Source organism: Vulpes lagopus, chromosome 1, assembly GCF_018345385.1.
Source record: "Vulpes lagopus strain Blue_001 chromosome 1, ASM1834538v1, whole genome shotgun sequence".
Taxonomy (NCBI): domain Eukaryota; kingdom Metazoa; phylum Chordata; class Mammalia; order Carnivora; family Canidae; genus Vulpes; species Vulpes lagopus.
Genome location: NC_054824.1, coordinates 4,521,803 through 4,534,906, shown reverse-complemented (window position 1 = coordinate 4,534,906; position 13,104 = coordinate 4,521,803).

Here is a 13,104-nt window from a genome sequence, read left to right as displayed (position 1 = left end):
TCAGATCAATAGCATTAGCATCACCTGAGACCTTGTTAGAAATTCAAATCTTTATGCTGGATTTAAAATGAAAAGCTTAATAAAATAAAGAAATAAGTTCAAATCCACGGGCTTTCACCCCAGACCTATTGAATCAGAATATGCATTTTAAAATCTGCAGGTAATTTTGTATACAGGCTAAAGTTTGGGAAGTACAGCTTTAGAGGTTAATGAAATAGCATCCTTTCCTTTTAAGCTTTTCTTCCATTTTCCAACCACAAGTCATTAGATACTATAAAATGCTAGCAAAAAAAAAAAATTTAAAGGGCAGTAAGTCAAGTAATCTTGGGACAAGGGTGCCAAGAATACACAATGTGGAAAGAATAGTCTTTTCAATACATGGTGTAAGGAAAATTATATTTTCATATGCAAAAGAATGAAACTTGGACCCCTCTCTAATAATATAAAAATTAACTTGAAATGTATTAAAGACCTAAATGTAAGACCTAATGCCTTAAAATACCTGGAAGAAAGCATATAGGACGATTTCCTTGACATTGGTCCTGGCAATGATTTCTGGGTATGACACCAGAAGCACACAAATCAAAAGAAAAAAATAAGCCAGTGAGACTATACCAAAAGAGCAAGCTACTGTACAGCAAAGGATACCATTAACAAACGGAGAAGGCAACCTACGGAATGGGAGAAGATATTTGCAAACCATATATCTGATGAGGGGTAAATATCCAAAATACATAAGGAACCCATATAACTCATATAATAGTGAAAAGAACAAGTAGCCTGGCTGAAAAAGACCTGAGTAGGCATTTTTCCAAAGAAGGCATACAAATGACCAACGAGTATATGAAAAGGTGCTCAACAACACTAATTACCAGGGAAATGCAATTCAAAACCATAATGAGATATTGCCTCACACCTGGTAGGATGGCTATTATCAAAAAAGGCAAGAGATAACTTGTGCTGGGGAGGAGGTGAAGAAAAGGGAACCCTCATGCACTGTTGGTGGGAAGGAAAACCGGTGCAGCCACTATGGAAAACAGTGGAGGTTCTCCAAATAATTAAAAATAGAGCTATCATATGATCTAGCAATTCCACTTCTGGGTACATATCCGAAGGAAATTAAATCAGGATCTTGAAGAGATACCTCTACCCTTATAGTCATTGCAGCATTATTCACAGTAGCCAAGACACAGAAACGATGTCAGTGCCATTAATGGATGTATGGACTAAGAAATGGGCTATTGATGCACGGGGGTGGCTCAGTTGGTTAAGTGTCTGCCTTCTGCTCAGGTTGTGATCCCAGAGTCCTGGGATCGAGCCCCACGTGAGGCTCCCCAGTCAGGAGCCTCTGCCCCTCCTCTGGCTCGTGCTCTCTCTCTCTCTCAAATAAATAAATAAAATCCTAAAAAAAAAGTGCAATCTATCTCTCCCTACCTGTCTACCTAGAAATTTTATTCAGCTATAGCGAAGAAGGGAGTCCTGCCATTTGTGACAACATGGATGAAACTTGAGGATATCATGCCGAGTAAAATAAGTCAGATGGAGAAAGACAAATACTGTATCATCTCAGTAAATGTGGAATCTAAAAAAGTGGATCTCACAAACCAGAGTGTAGCACGGTGGTTGCCAGGGGCTACGGAATGGGGGAAATGTTAATCCAAGGGTACGAGATGGATGCATTCTGGGAGCCTAATGTACAGCCCGCCCGGTGGTTATCGTTAAAAATAGTGTATGGTACCCTTGAAATTTGGTAAGAAAGTTGATCTTCATTGTTCTCACTATACACACCAAAAAAAATGAGAACCATGTGAGATGATGGGTAAATTAATTAACTACATTGTGGTAATCACTTCAAAATGTATACATAATTAAAGCATCATGTTATACACCAAAAAATTATGTCGTACAACCTAAATAAACAGTTTTTATTTATCAGTTGTACTTCAATAAAGCTGGGGGGAGGAAAGAACAAAAGTCGACTGAAATAGTAGGGTGTTAGAAAGGAAAGTAGACTTAGGAAGCATTTGGTTGAGTTTCCAGAAGCCTGTCCTAGCGGCTCCGTGATTTTGGACTTAGTGGTATAATCTTTGTACGGTTATTTATCTAATAACCTTATATGGACTTATCTTTTTTTGAACTAAAATAATTTTATTTAAATGAAAGTTTATTAACTTTCACAAACGAAAACCCATATTACTTGCCAAAACAGAGCATTATTGGAAAAATGAGTCAATAAAAACCAAAGAAATGTTATTCAAAATAAAAGTTAGCAACGCATCACAAATCATTATGAATCTATCTGTAAAAATATATATTTAGGGGGTGCCTGGCTGGTTCAGTCAGCACAGCATGGGACTCTTGATCTTAGGATTGTGAGTTCAAGCCCCACATTGGGTGGTGTCTCCTTAAAATTAAAATAAAAAAAATATATATATTTCAATAGGTTCCTCAGAGAAAGCAATGAGGCCGTTGATGGCTGCGGAACTTGATCTGCTAAGTATGAGACTACATAAGGTTCTACATCAATGAAAACACGTAAAAGCTAACAAGTATGCGGGGCTTACCAAGTACCAGGCGTAGGTCCAAGAGCTTGGACGCATATCTGATCTTCACGAGGACCTCACAGGGTATTTAGTAGCATCCGTCATGTTTTACAGATGAAGAAACTGAGGCTGTAAGAGATCAAGCCATTCGTGAGAGGTCACAGAGCCCGTCAGTGGCAGAGCAAGGCTTTGAACCCAGGCTTGGGCATCTCCAGGGTCTGGTGGCCAGCACCAAGGAATCCAGGTCAGGGGTGTATTTAGTTGGAAAGGCCAAGGGTAAGTGATCTCCCTTCTCTACTTATAATTACGTCCATTGATCCAGACTTTCTACGCTAAGCCATTGCCAACTTTCGAAGCTGTCAGCCTGACAGGTTGCTGACGGAAGGCAGGGACGTGCCAGGAAGGTAGGGGATAAGGGTTCCCGTCATCGGTGCGCAGCACCTGCTGGATCCGAGCAATCCCGCGCTCCTCCAGTCACAGGTACACCTTGTACCTCGTGCGACTGTCCAGCGGCTGTTCCTCCTAATGAGTCACCGTGTGACCTCCGCTGGAGGGGCCGGTGTCTCCATGGGTGGCGCGCATGGTGCAGGTGAATTGCCAACTTCAAATTTAGGTGTAGAGACGTGTAATTTTGTTAATCAGATGAAATTCCCACGCTGAGGCTCGTCGCTGCTGCCGCCGGGCTGGCAGGGAGGCAGCTGCACGCGTCCCCGCGGGTGTGCCGACCTGGAGCTGGGCCAGGTGCTCGCCACCGGCCGGGGGATCGCGGCCCTGCCTGCCTCTGGACGCCTCGGGGCGGCAGGCTGCGGGCACCTCGTGTGGCTCTGTCGTGGGCGCGGGCTCCAGGGAAGGCAGTCCTGGCCCAGGCCGCCCCGCGCTCTGCGAAGCCCAGGACGCAAGGCTGGAGGCCCCAGAACCCAGCTGCCTGCTGGCCCCGCGGGAAAGGGGGGCGCCCGGGGGCTCAGCGGCTGGCACCTGCCCTCGGCCCAGGCCGTGCCCCCGGCCCGGGATCGAGGCCGCATGGGCCTCCCCGCGGGGAGCCTGCCTCCCCCTCTGCTTCTCCCTCGGCCTGTGTCTCGGCCTGTGTCTCAGCCTGTCTCATGAATAAATTTTTTAAAATGCGGCAAAGGAAGGACAGAAGGAAGAGTTTAGGAGTGTCCCTGGCACACGGGAGATCGTCTTCACTGTAATGCAAGAAAAGCAGGATTGTTAAAACCTGTGAGGGCCTTGGAGGGCCTTCGCCGTCGGCAGGCGGTGGCGAGCCCGTTCGCTGGCTGCTGTCCCAGGGCCGGCGTCTCCCCTGAACCGGCTGGGCCGACAGGCCTGGGGGACAGGCAGGGCCATCCCGCAGGCGCCGATGGTGCGGGTGGCCTGTGGCTCCTGTGGCCTTGCTCAGCCGGGGCCTACCGCCTGCCCCTCGGGGCGGAGCTGGAAGGGACACCCACGGGGCCGCACCCCCGGCTGGGCTCTGTGCCCCCGGGCTGGCCCAGGACTTCCTCAGGTGCCAACCACCAAGGGGCCCACGGCCGCCCTGCGGAGGGCGCAGGTGCCCAGGTGCCCAGGTGCCCAGGTGCCAGGACATCTGGCCTCGACCGTAGAGGGAGGCCGCCTCCTTCATTCCGGGGCCTCCTCTTGGGGTCACATGCCCCCTGCTCCCCAGGCCCGGCCGCTCGCTCAGGTTCTGCCCCCATCCCAGCACCCAGAGCTCCTGTCCGGGGCCCATGGGCTGCCCCACCCCCACACACACCCCGAGGCCTTTCCCTGGACAAGGAGCCGCTGGCTCTGCCCCTGACTTTTGGGGAGGCCGCCTCCAGGCCTCACTGGGTGACTCCTGGACCCCACTCCCCGAGGGGCCACTGCTCAGGGGTCCAAGGTGATTTTTCTGGCACTTTGCTTCCTGAAAAAGTGGGAAAACCACACAAATTTGATGTCTGTGGGCCCACTATCAAACGCATAAGCACCGGCCACATGAGCCGACAAGCGGGTGGGTGTGTACGCGGCCCGGCGCCTGGCCAGGGTCGGGGTTCAGGCCTGCTGGCTGGGCCATCCCGCCGGTCCTTGGGCCTCCAGACCCCAGCTGCTCGGCAGTACGTGGTGCGTGGAGGGGAGGGGTGCAGGGTGGGGGTGGCTGATCCCACCACAGCCTGGTCGTAGGACTAAGTCACAGGATTCGTTTGTAAACGGTAGAGCTCTCTCCGGGTGTAAATGTTACTGGCAATCCATTTGGGTCTCCCCACTGTAGTACCTCCAACATTTATTTCGGAAAATACTGAATTTGGGGGGCACCTGAGGGGCTCAGCATTGGAGCGCCTGCCTTCGGCCCAGGGCGTGATCCTGGAGTCCCGGGATCGAGTCCCGCGTCAGGGTCCCTGCACGGAGCCTGCTTCTATCTCTATGTCTCTGCCTCTCTCTGTGTCTCTCATGAGTAAATAAATAAAATCTAAAAAAAAAAGAAAGAAAGAAAGAAAGAAAGAAAGAAAGAAAGAAAGAAAGAAAGAAAACATTGAATTTTGATTTATAGAACAAAATTGACTAAAAAATGGGTGATATGTGTTTACATTTTTTGACACCTGAACGCAGCCCCCTTAAACCTGTATCATGGAAGGGAGGGAACAGGTGGCCCCCAGGGAATCTGCCGTATAAAACGGCTACCCCCTCTGGTTTAGGCCACACATCCCAACTTATTATGAACATGCTGCGTGGTCTCAAAAACTGCGGTGGGGTGGGCGTCTCCTCCTTTCCAAGTTCTGGGTCTTATCCCTGACCCCTAACCCCACCCGCATCCATCTGCCCTTTTGCCCACAGTGACTCCTGCCCCCTGAGTCCTCCCTGCCTGATGGCCCCGGGGAGTGTCAGATGCTGGGAAAAGGCAGAGAAGTCCTGACCTCTCCGAGGTCTTCTCAGGGAGCTGAACCTGCAAGGAACCGTCTTCACCAGCTCGGTGAAGTTTCTCCCTTAGGCTTTTGTGTCACAACAACTGCCTGCCCCAAGCGAAAAAGGAGGAGAGCCCGTCCGATGGCACAGACCTTGGGTTCACAGGTGCCAGGCAGTGGGAGGGCTTGGTACTCTCGAAGGAAGGGGAGCTGGTTAGGGGGCGTTTGAGGATCAGCTTTGGAAAAGGGCACTGCAAAATTCAGCCATTAAAGTCATAAGTTTATTTTATTTTAAGATTTTATTTATTCATGAGAGAGAGAGAGAGAGAGAGGCAGAGACACAGGCAGAGGGAGAAGCAGGCCCCATGCAGGGAGCCCGATGTGGGACTCGATCCCGGGTCTCCAGGATCAAGCCCTGGGCAGAAGGCGGCTCTCAAGGGCTGGGCCACCCGGGCTGCCCAAAGTCACAAGTTTAGAACCATCCACCACCAGCCACCTGGGAAGCCTCTAAGGTCCTTTCACCCCCTGGGCCAGTGACAAGCGCCTAAGAGCACCAGGTCCCTCCAGGATTGGATCTTTGGGCTCGGCTCCTAAATATTCGTGAGCCCAGCCAGATGCTGTGTTCCTGCGGCTGCTGGTCACCGATTCAGGCCTGGGTCAAAGCGCTACATCTCCAAAGCTTTCCTCTTCTGATGAACTGCCTATCACCTGACGAGCCGCGAAGCCTGCTTTATCTTGCATTGGTAAAAACTAGCTACTGGTAAATACTTGTTTTGCTGTACAAGAGCTTTTTAATTTTGCATCTAAATTCTGAGAGTCCCTGAGACGCTATCATTTGGAAACATGACTCTAAAAATACCAAATTATAAAGAAATTACAGCACAATGAGGATTTTAATCACTTCTTATGGCTTGCCATCAGGTTGACAAATACAAAAAAATTGCCTGAGTATTATTTTTTTTTAAAACATCCTGTAATTAGCCCTCTTGTTTTCCATCTTCTTGGAACAAGATGAGCTCTGCTGTGCATGTTGCTTAAGTATCCAGGAACATGTGAGAAGAGTGGAATCTTGTAGCCAAATACCCTTTCATTTCTTTTGTTTTTTATTTTTTTGAAGATTTTATATATTTATTCATGAGAGACTGAGAGAGAGGCAGAGACACAAGCAGAGGGAGAAGCAGGGAGCCCGACGTAGGATTCGATCCCAGGACTCCGGGGTCACAATCTGAGCCGAAGGCAGATGCCCAGCTGCTGAGCCACCCAGGCATCCCCCCCCTTTCATTTCTTTATTTAAAAAATCTTCATGATGGATTGCTACCTTCTTGAGCTAACTTTCAGCAGTGTTTTCTTACGGAACTAAGTTTCTTAATGGTGATATAATTACAACGACACCTAAAGATGCCTCTAGAGCCCTCCACGGTTCACATCTGATGGTCACAATTAGAAATGCACCGTGGGAGGGTCAGCTTCCCAGTGGGGGTGAGCCTAAGCCACCCTTCTTTCCCTTAATTGCCCGGTACGTCTCTTCCATTAATTCATTTTCTCCAGACCTTAATAAAATCAGATTTAGATATTCAACTGGAATGATTAATATTCTGGGAGGGTATGTAGTCACTGTAATTTTCAAGGTTGTAAAAAAAGACTTTATTTTTAGCCGGTTAGGTAAACACAGAGCAGTGAAACTATCTGCCATTGATGACATCAGACTTTGGGGAGGTCTCTGGTCGCAGGCTAATTTGAAAGTTACAGTTAGAATCTGATGAAATCACAGCGGGTGTTGCAAGAGACATCCTGGCTGAAATTTGAAGATTATTTCAAAACTGCTTGGTTAGTATCTTCTTTTAAATATATATTCCTAGGTACTGCTGACGAATTATAATCAGCATGGATACGTGGTCATACCCTAAGTATCGTCTATGGCTTTTGTAAATGCTCATCCGCTTCATAATTACTCCATGGAACTGCATGCCAGCCACGAACGTGGTCACCTTTAATCACCTTGGGCTCTGCTGAAGACTTAATTGCAAAGGAAAAGATGGGATTTTTCTTAACCACCTCCGGGTCCCTCATAAGGTACATTGCTTTGTGGGATGCTGAGATTTCCACGCTGTTCATCTCAATTTCGGCTTGCCTCTCTGTGTGCTGCCTTCCTTCCTTCCTTCCTTCCTTCCTTCCTTCCTTCCTTCCTTCCTTCCTTCCCTTCCTTCCTTCACTTCTTTCTTCCTCTTTCTTCCTTTCTTTTCCTCATATCTCTATGTCAGACACTATTCTAGGTTCTAAAAGTAGGCAGAAGGGTCAGAAAACAGCTTATCCAAAGTTTTCAGTCCAAATCCAAACCAACTGATCCAACTGGGCACAACTCAAGATGAGCTATATGTTACTGAGGGGGGAGTTAGCGGCCAATCTGGTGAATTAAGTTTATTCCTCTACAACTTCGACGTGGCACCATCAGCCAGCTACTTCATGTAATTGTGGGTGATCGCTATTGGCAATTGATTTAAAAAGGAAAGAAAAAACAACCTCTGGCATCTGGCGTCTGGGGATGTGATAATGTGATGTGCAAGACTGTGCGAAGTCTGAGATACTGGAGAAACATATAAAGTTTTCTGTTGCTATTCATCAGCATTGAGGTGCTTTGGTTTTGGCTATTTCTTCTGACTCTGGATTCTTTTCAAAGACCAGTACAAGGGCAGCCCCGGTGGGCTCAGTGGTTTAGTGATGCCTTCAGCCCAGGGCGTGATCCTGGAGTCCCGGGATCGAGTCCCACATCGGGCTCCCTGCATGGAGCCTGCTTCTCCCTCTGCCTGTGTCTCTGCCTCTCTCCCTCTCTGTGCCTCTCATGAATAAATAAATAAAATCTTTAAAAAAACAACAACTACAAAAAAAAAAAAAAAAAGACCAGTACAGGGGCCACAGTTTTGGAAAGTAACATCTGGACACAAGTGGAGCTGCGGGAACAGAACCTGGCCGTGGTACAACCTGACCTTTTCCCTTTCCTTCCTTCCTTGGACAATTATAGTTTCATCCGCGTGTGCTTTCCTCAAAGATGCTATTTAAAGGGAAACTACATCTACTTGGCTCAAATCATCCCTGTGAAATTGACACTTCTATAGTATTTGGTTTCAATAAGACAAAAATAAACACAAATTATATCCATTTAACTTTTATTTTAAATCATCTGCAGAGATCCTAGTCTTTTAGAAACGTAATTGTGCATCCGATAACAATCCAAGTCAGGAAGATTATAGGCATAATGTAGGGCAGGGCAATAAAATGAATGGGGAACACTTTCTATAATTGTAAATGGAAATGAAATCTTTAAAAACAGCTAAATGACTTCTGGCAGAGTAAAACCTTGGCTACGCCAAGTGAAGCGGATTGGTGATCTATCTGCATAGCCCGCTCTCCAGATCGTGTGTCTTGTTGCATATGGGGTTCTGACTGTGGACCGATCATCTCCTTCAGTGATCTGTGTAGCTACTCTAGCGATCTACCCATCTACCTCATTTTCCGGCATTCTAAGCTATTTGTTAGTATGTCTAGAATATAGACTGTTAGAATACAGACTGGGCTCCAAGCGACGGAGCCCCAAAGTAACAGTGGGATAAATAAAGATAGTTTATTTTCCCAAGATGGCTAATGACGCTGTTCTGCTAAGTCATCAGTGGCCCCTCCTCCTGGGTAGTCTAAGGGTGACTCTTCTCCATGCCTGTATTCCAGCCAGCATGGGCAAAGGGCCTGCTGCGTCCCGCTAAGTGCATCTGGACGCGGGCACGCATCACTACGGCTCATACACCAACAGCTCTAACTGGATCACATGGTCTACAAGTGTCCACTCGGCTGCAAGGGACCTAGAAAATGTTGCCTCTACTTTGGTCAGCTATGTGCTCAGCTAAGTAATCAGGTCCTATTACTTGCGACATAGGGGAGACTAGGTAATAGTGAGCAACCAGTGGTTTTTGACTAAATGTCACATCAAATGCCTCTGCATCCTCAAGACCAGTGCTCTGTGCCAGTGGTTCCTAAAGCCTGGTCCCCAGCCCAACAGTATCAGCATCACCTGGAACTTGATAAAAATTCAACTTCCCACCGTCTGTCCCCCTTCCCAAAGTTCCCGAATCAGAAGCTTGGGGTGGAACCCAGCAACCTGGATTGTAACAAGCCTTCCAGGTGATTCTGAGGCCTGCTAGTTTGAGAACCACTGGCCCACAGTGTGCTTTCCAAAAAGCCAGAGGGGAGTCTGGGAATTAGAGGAGATAAGTCAGGGAGGAGAGGCCTGGAAATGGCCAGCTTCTGATCCTTGACTGCTCTGGTCCTTACGAAGTCACCCCTTGTAAATCCCTCTTCCTGATCAGTGACCTGCATCCAGGGCCACACCATATGGTGGGAAGCTCATGGGATTATGGATGACCTTCCCCAGGAGCACACTTCATCTTTCTGTGACCTGTTTTCCTCTTATATAAAATGGGTTGGGTTGCAGAAAAAGAGCACGTGATCTTGACGATTGCTTCCAGTGCTATCTCTTCATGGTTCCACGTATTGCTCTGCTGGCTCGCTGGAGTCATGGTTTCGTCTTTTCCCACCAGCAGTGGAGATGGTGCAGTCTGGGGCTTGACCACAGGACCCCAGAGGTGGGTAGGTTTGGGTTGGAACCCAGGTGCCTCTGCTTACTAGCTGTGTGATCTTGGGCAAGCTGCTTAACTCCTCTGGATCTCAGTTGCCTCACTCATAAAATGATAATGAAGCTGACTCACTGGTCTATTTTAGACGTGAAATGAGACGTGCGCATGTGTGTAAGACACATAGCGTAGTGCCTGGTAAATGAAGTGAATGCTAAACATATGGCAGCCCTTGCCGTAGTGAGGGACACTCATCAAGTGAACCAACTGTTTCTTCCCAGGTATCTCTCTTTATGTGGGGAATCATTGTCAAGTGATTCTTTTCTCTTTGTGGAGGTCTTCCGCACCTCAGGAGCCAGAGACCAAATTGATAACATAATTTTCTGGAAATCGGTGAAGACACAACACAACTAGTAAAGCAAACTTACACACCTACAAATCTCTCATGCATAGGATCTCCCTGGAGCCTCCTATTAGAGGGAAAAGCAGGTTTCCTACTGTTTTACAGCTAAGGACACAAAGCTCAGGAAGATTAGGGGGCAGAAACAAGGCCACCCCGCAAGTCAACGAGGAGCCTAGATTCAAGCACTCGTGTCTGACTTAGATGCCTCCACAGAAACCAGGGTTCAGTTCTACTGTGAGGACTCTGTTCCTTTCTGCGTCTCCCAAGAGCCATAAACTCTGTTCATTCCCTAGCCCTCACGTTATCTTTGGATCTCAGCACCTAATCTGCACCGGGCACAGAGGAAGTGCCTAACAAATGTTTGTTGAGTGACAAAATGAATGAAAGCAGCTAAGCTGTCAGACTCCCACACTAGGGCTCTTTGCACTCCATGCAGGCCTTCTCTTTTCCAAGTGTTTGGAATCATGGCACAAGTTTTACAGAAAGAAAGGCTTCCTCTGCTGCCCTTGGAAACATGGCTCCGTCTGTTCATCACCACCCCCCGTCGCTTGCCAGCGCGGAGTAGTAGACTTGGTCAAGCAGCAAATTCTCCACTTGTGTTTCCTCCTCCTGCCTTCCTCTGGGACTCACCAACCTCAGCCTGTCTCTCATGGGCCTGGCGCTATTTTTGTAGACACTCTGCAGAGCAGATGTTCCTCAGAGGGCATCCGACTTTTCTTACTGTCATCTCTTTCACCCCAACAGCCAATTAGGTTGCTGGTGTCCCTCAACTCCAAAGATGGGGGAAGGGAAAAAGATGAGTCAATGTAATGGGAGAGTGCTGCCTCAGACATCATACGCTCCCCCTCCCCCTGGCACAGCCTCGGATTCCCCCTCCCCACTGTCAACATTGGCGTCTGTCAGCTGGTGGCCAGACACTTGAACAGACTTTGCCAATTAGAGAAGTCACACCTCCTGGTTGGCAGGCTCACTATTGTGCCTGGACCCCCAGCAGGGAGCCATATGGCTTTCGGGGGCAAAGGGTTTGCCGGAGAGGAACACGGGAGTACCCCCCAGGGCAACTCCCATCAGGTGGCAGGCCCCCTCTGAGCGCTTCTCTCAGGTAAACATGCAAGATGAGCTGTCTTCTGTGGCAGGCTTAGTTTGGAGCCATTGTTTGCTCGTCTTCCAATCATGTTCATTCATGGGGAGGTGGCCCTGAATTTGTCTTGGCATCATTGAAGCCAATCTGTTGTTCTGTTGTTCTTTCTTCCTCTCCACCACCGCCCCTCCTCCGCAGCCCCTTCCTCAGTGCACTCAGAGTGTTGCCATGCTGCCCTGAGTAAATGTGCAAATACAAGAACGGCGCCTGACAGCTGTGAAGAGTTTTTGCAAAGCCCTCTCACCTCCCCGGGGTAGTTGTGAACGAATTAGGTAAAGTAAGTAGTGACGCTTTCATTTTAGGGAGGAAGACACTGAGCCCCGGGAAGAATAAGTAGTTGGTCCGCCACATGTTCATTCGAGAAGAAAGAAAACTAGACTGAGACTCTGGATTTTACTCCTGGTCGTCCGGGGGCTGGCTAAGGACGGGCTGGAGGTCCAAGATCGCTCACTTAAAACTTTGACATCAACTTTCTCATCTGCAATTCAAGGGACAAAAAACCCCTGAGATCTTGTCGGGCTCTGAGAGTCTTTACTTCCAAGGTCATTTAGTTTATAAGTGACCTAAATGAGATTAAACCACCCTATGGCCATGCCTTGTCACAGAAATCGATCTTTAAGTGAGTTCATTTTTCCCTTTAATTTTAATGATGAAAAATTTCAAACACACACCAAATAGAGAGAATAATATAATGAACCCTCACATGCCATAAACCAGGCCCAACCAGACCAACATTTTGTCCATCTTGTCTCCTCCGGCCTCCTTCTTCTCCTTCTTCTCCTTCTTCTCCTTCTCCTTCTCCTTCTCCTTCTCCTTCTCCTTCTCCTTCTCTTCTTCTTCTTCTTCTTCTTCTTCTTCTTCTTCTTCTTCTTCTTCTTCTTTTCTTCTTTCTTCTTCTTCTTCTTCTTCTTCTTCTTCTTCTTCTTCTTCTTCTTCTTCTTCTTCTCCTTCTCCTTCTTCTCCTTCTCCTTCTTCTTTTATTTATTTATTCATGACAGACACACAGAGGCAGAGACAGGCAGAGGGAGAAGCGGGCTCCCTGCAGGGAATCTCATGGTGGACTCAATCCCAGGTCCCTGGGATCACGCCCTGAGCTGAAGGCAGCCACTCAACCACTGAGCCACCCAGGCGGCCCTCCTCTAGCCCTTCTTTTAAAAATGATCTGCAAAAATAAAAATAAATAAAATAAAAATGACCTGCAGTATTTTAAAACTAAATCCCAGGTATGTTACTTCACCAGTACAAATTTTAGTGTCTCTAACCGGTAGAGATTAAAATCACAAAGACATCGGCACCATGCCTTTATGACACCTAACAAAATTCACCAACACTTCTCAATAGCATATATTACCCCTACCCTATTCAACTGCACTGATTTCCTCAAAGGTGTCTGATGTGGGGAAACAAAGGCAGAAGAGAAATTATTGAATTTCCTTACTATCTACAGCCCATTGACAAGTCCTTGGAAACAGGAAGAGTGACATCCTTTTGGGATGCAACTGCCTCCATATTGATACTTTGCTGA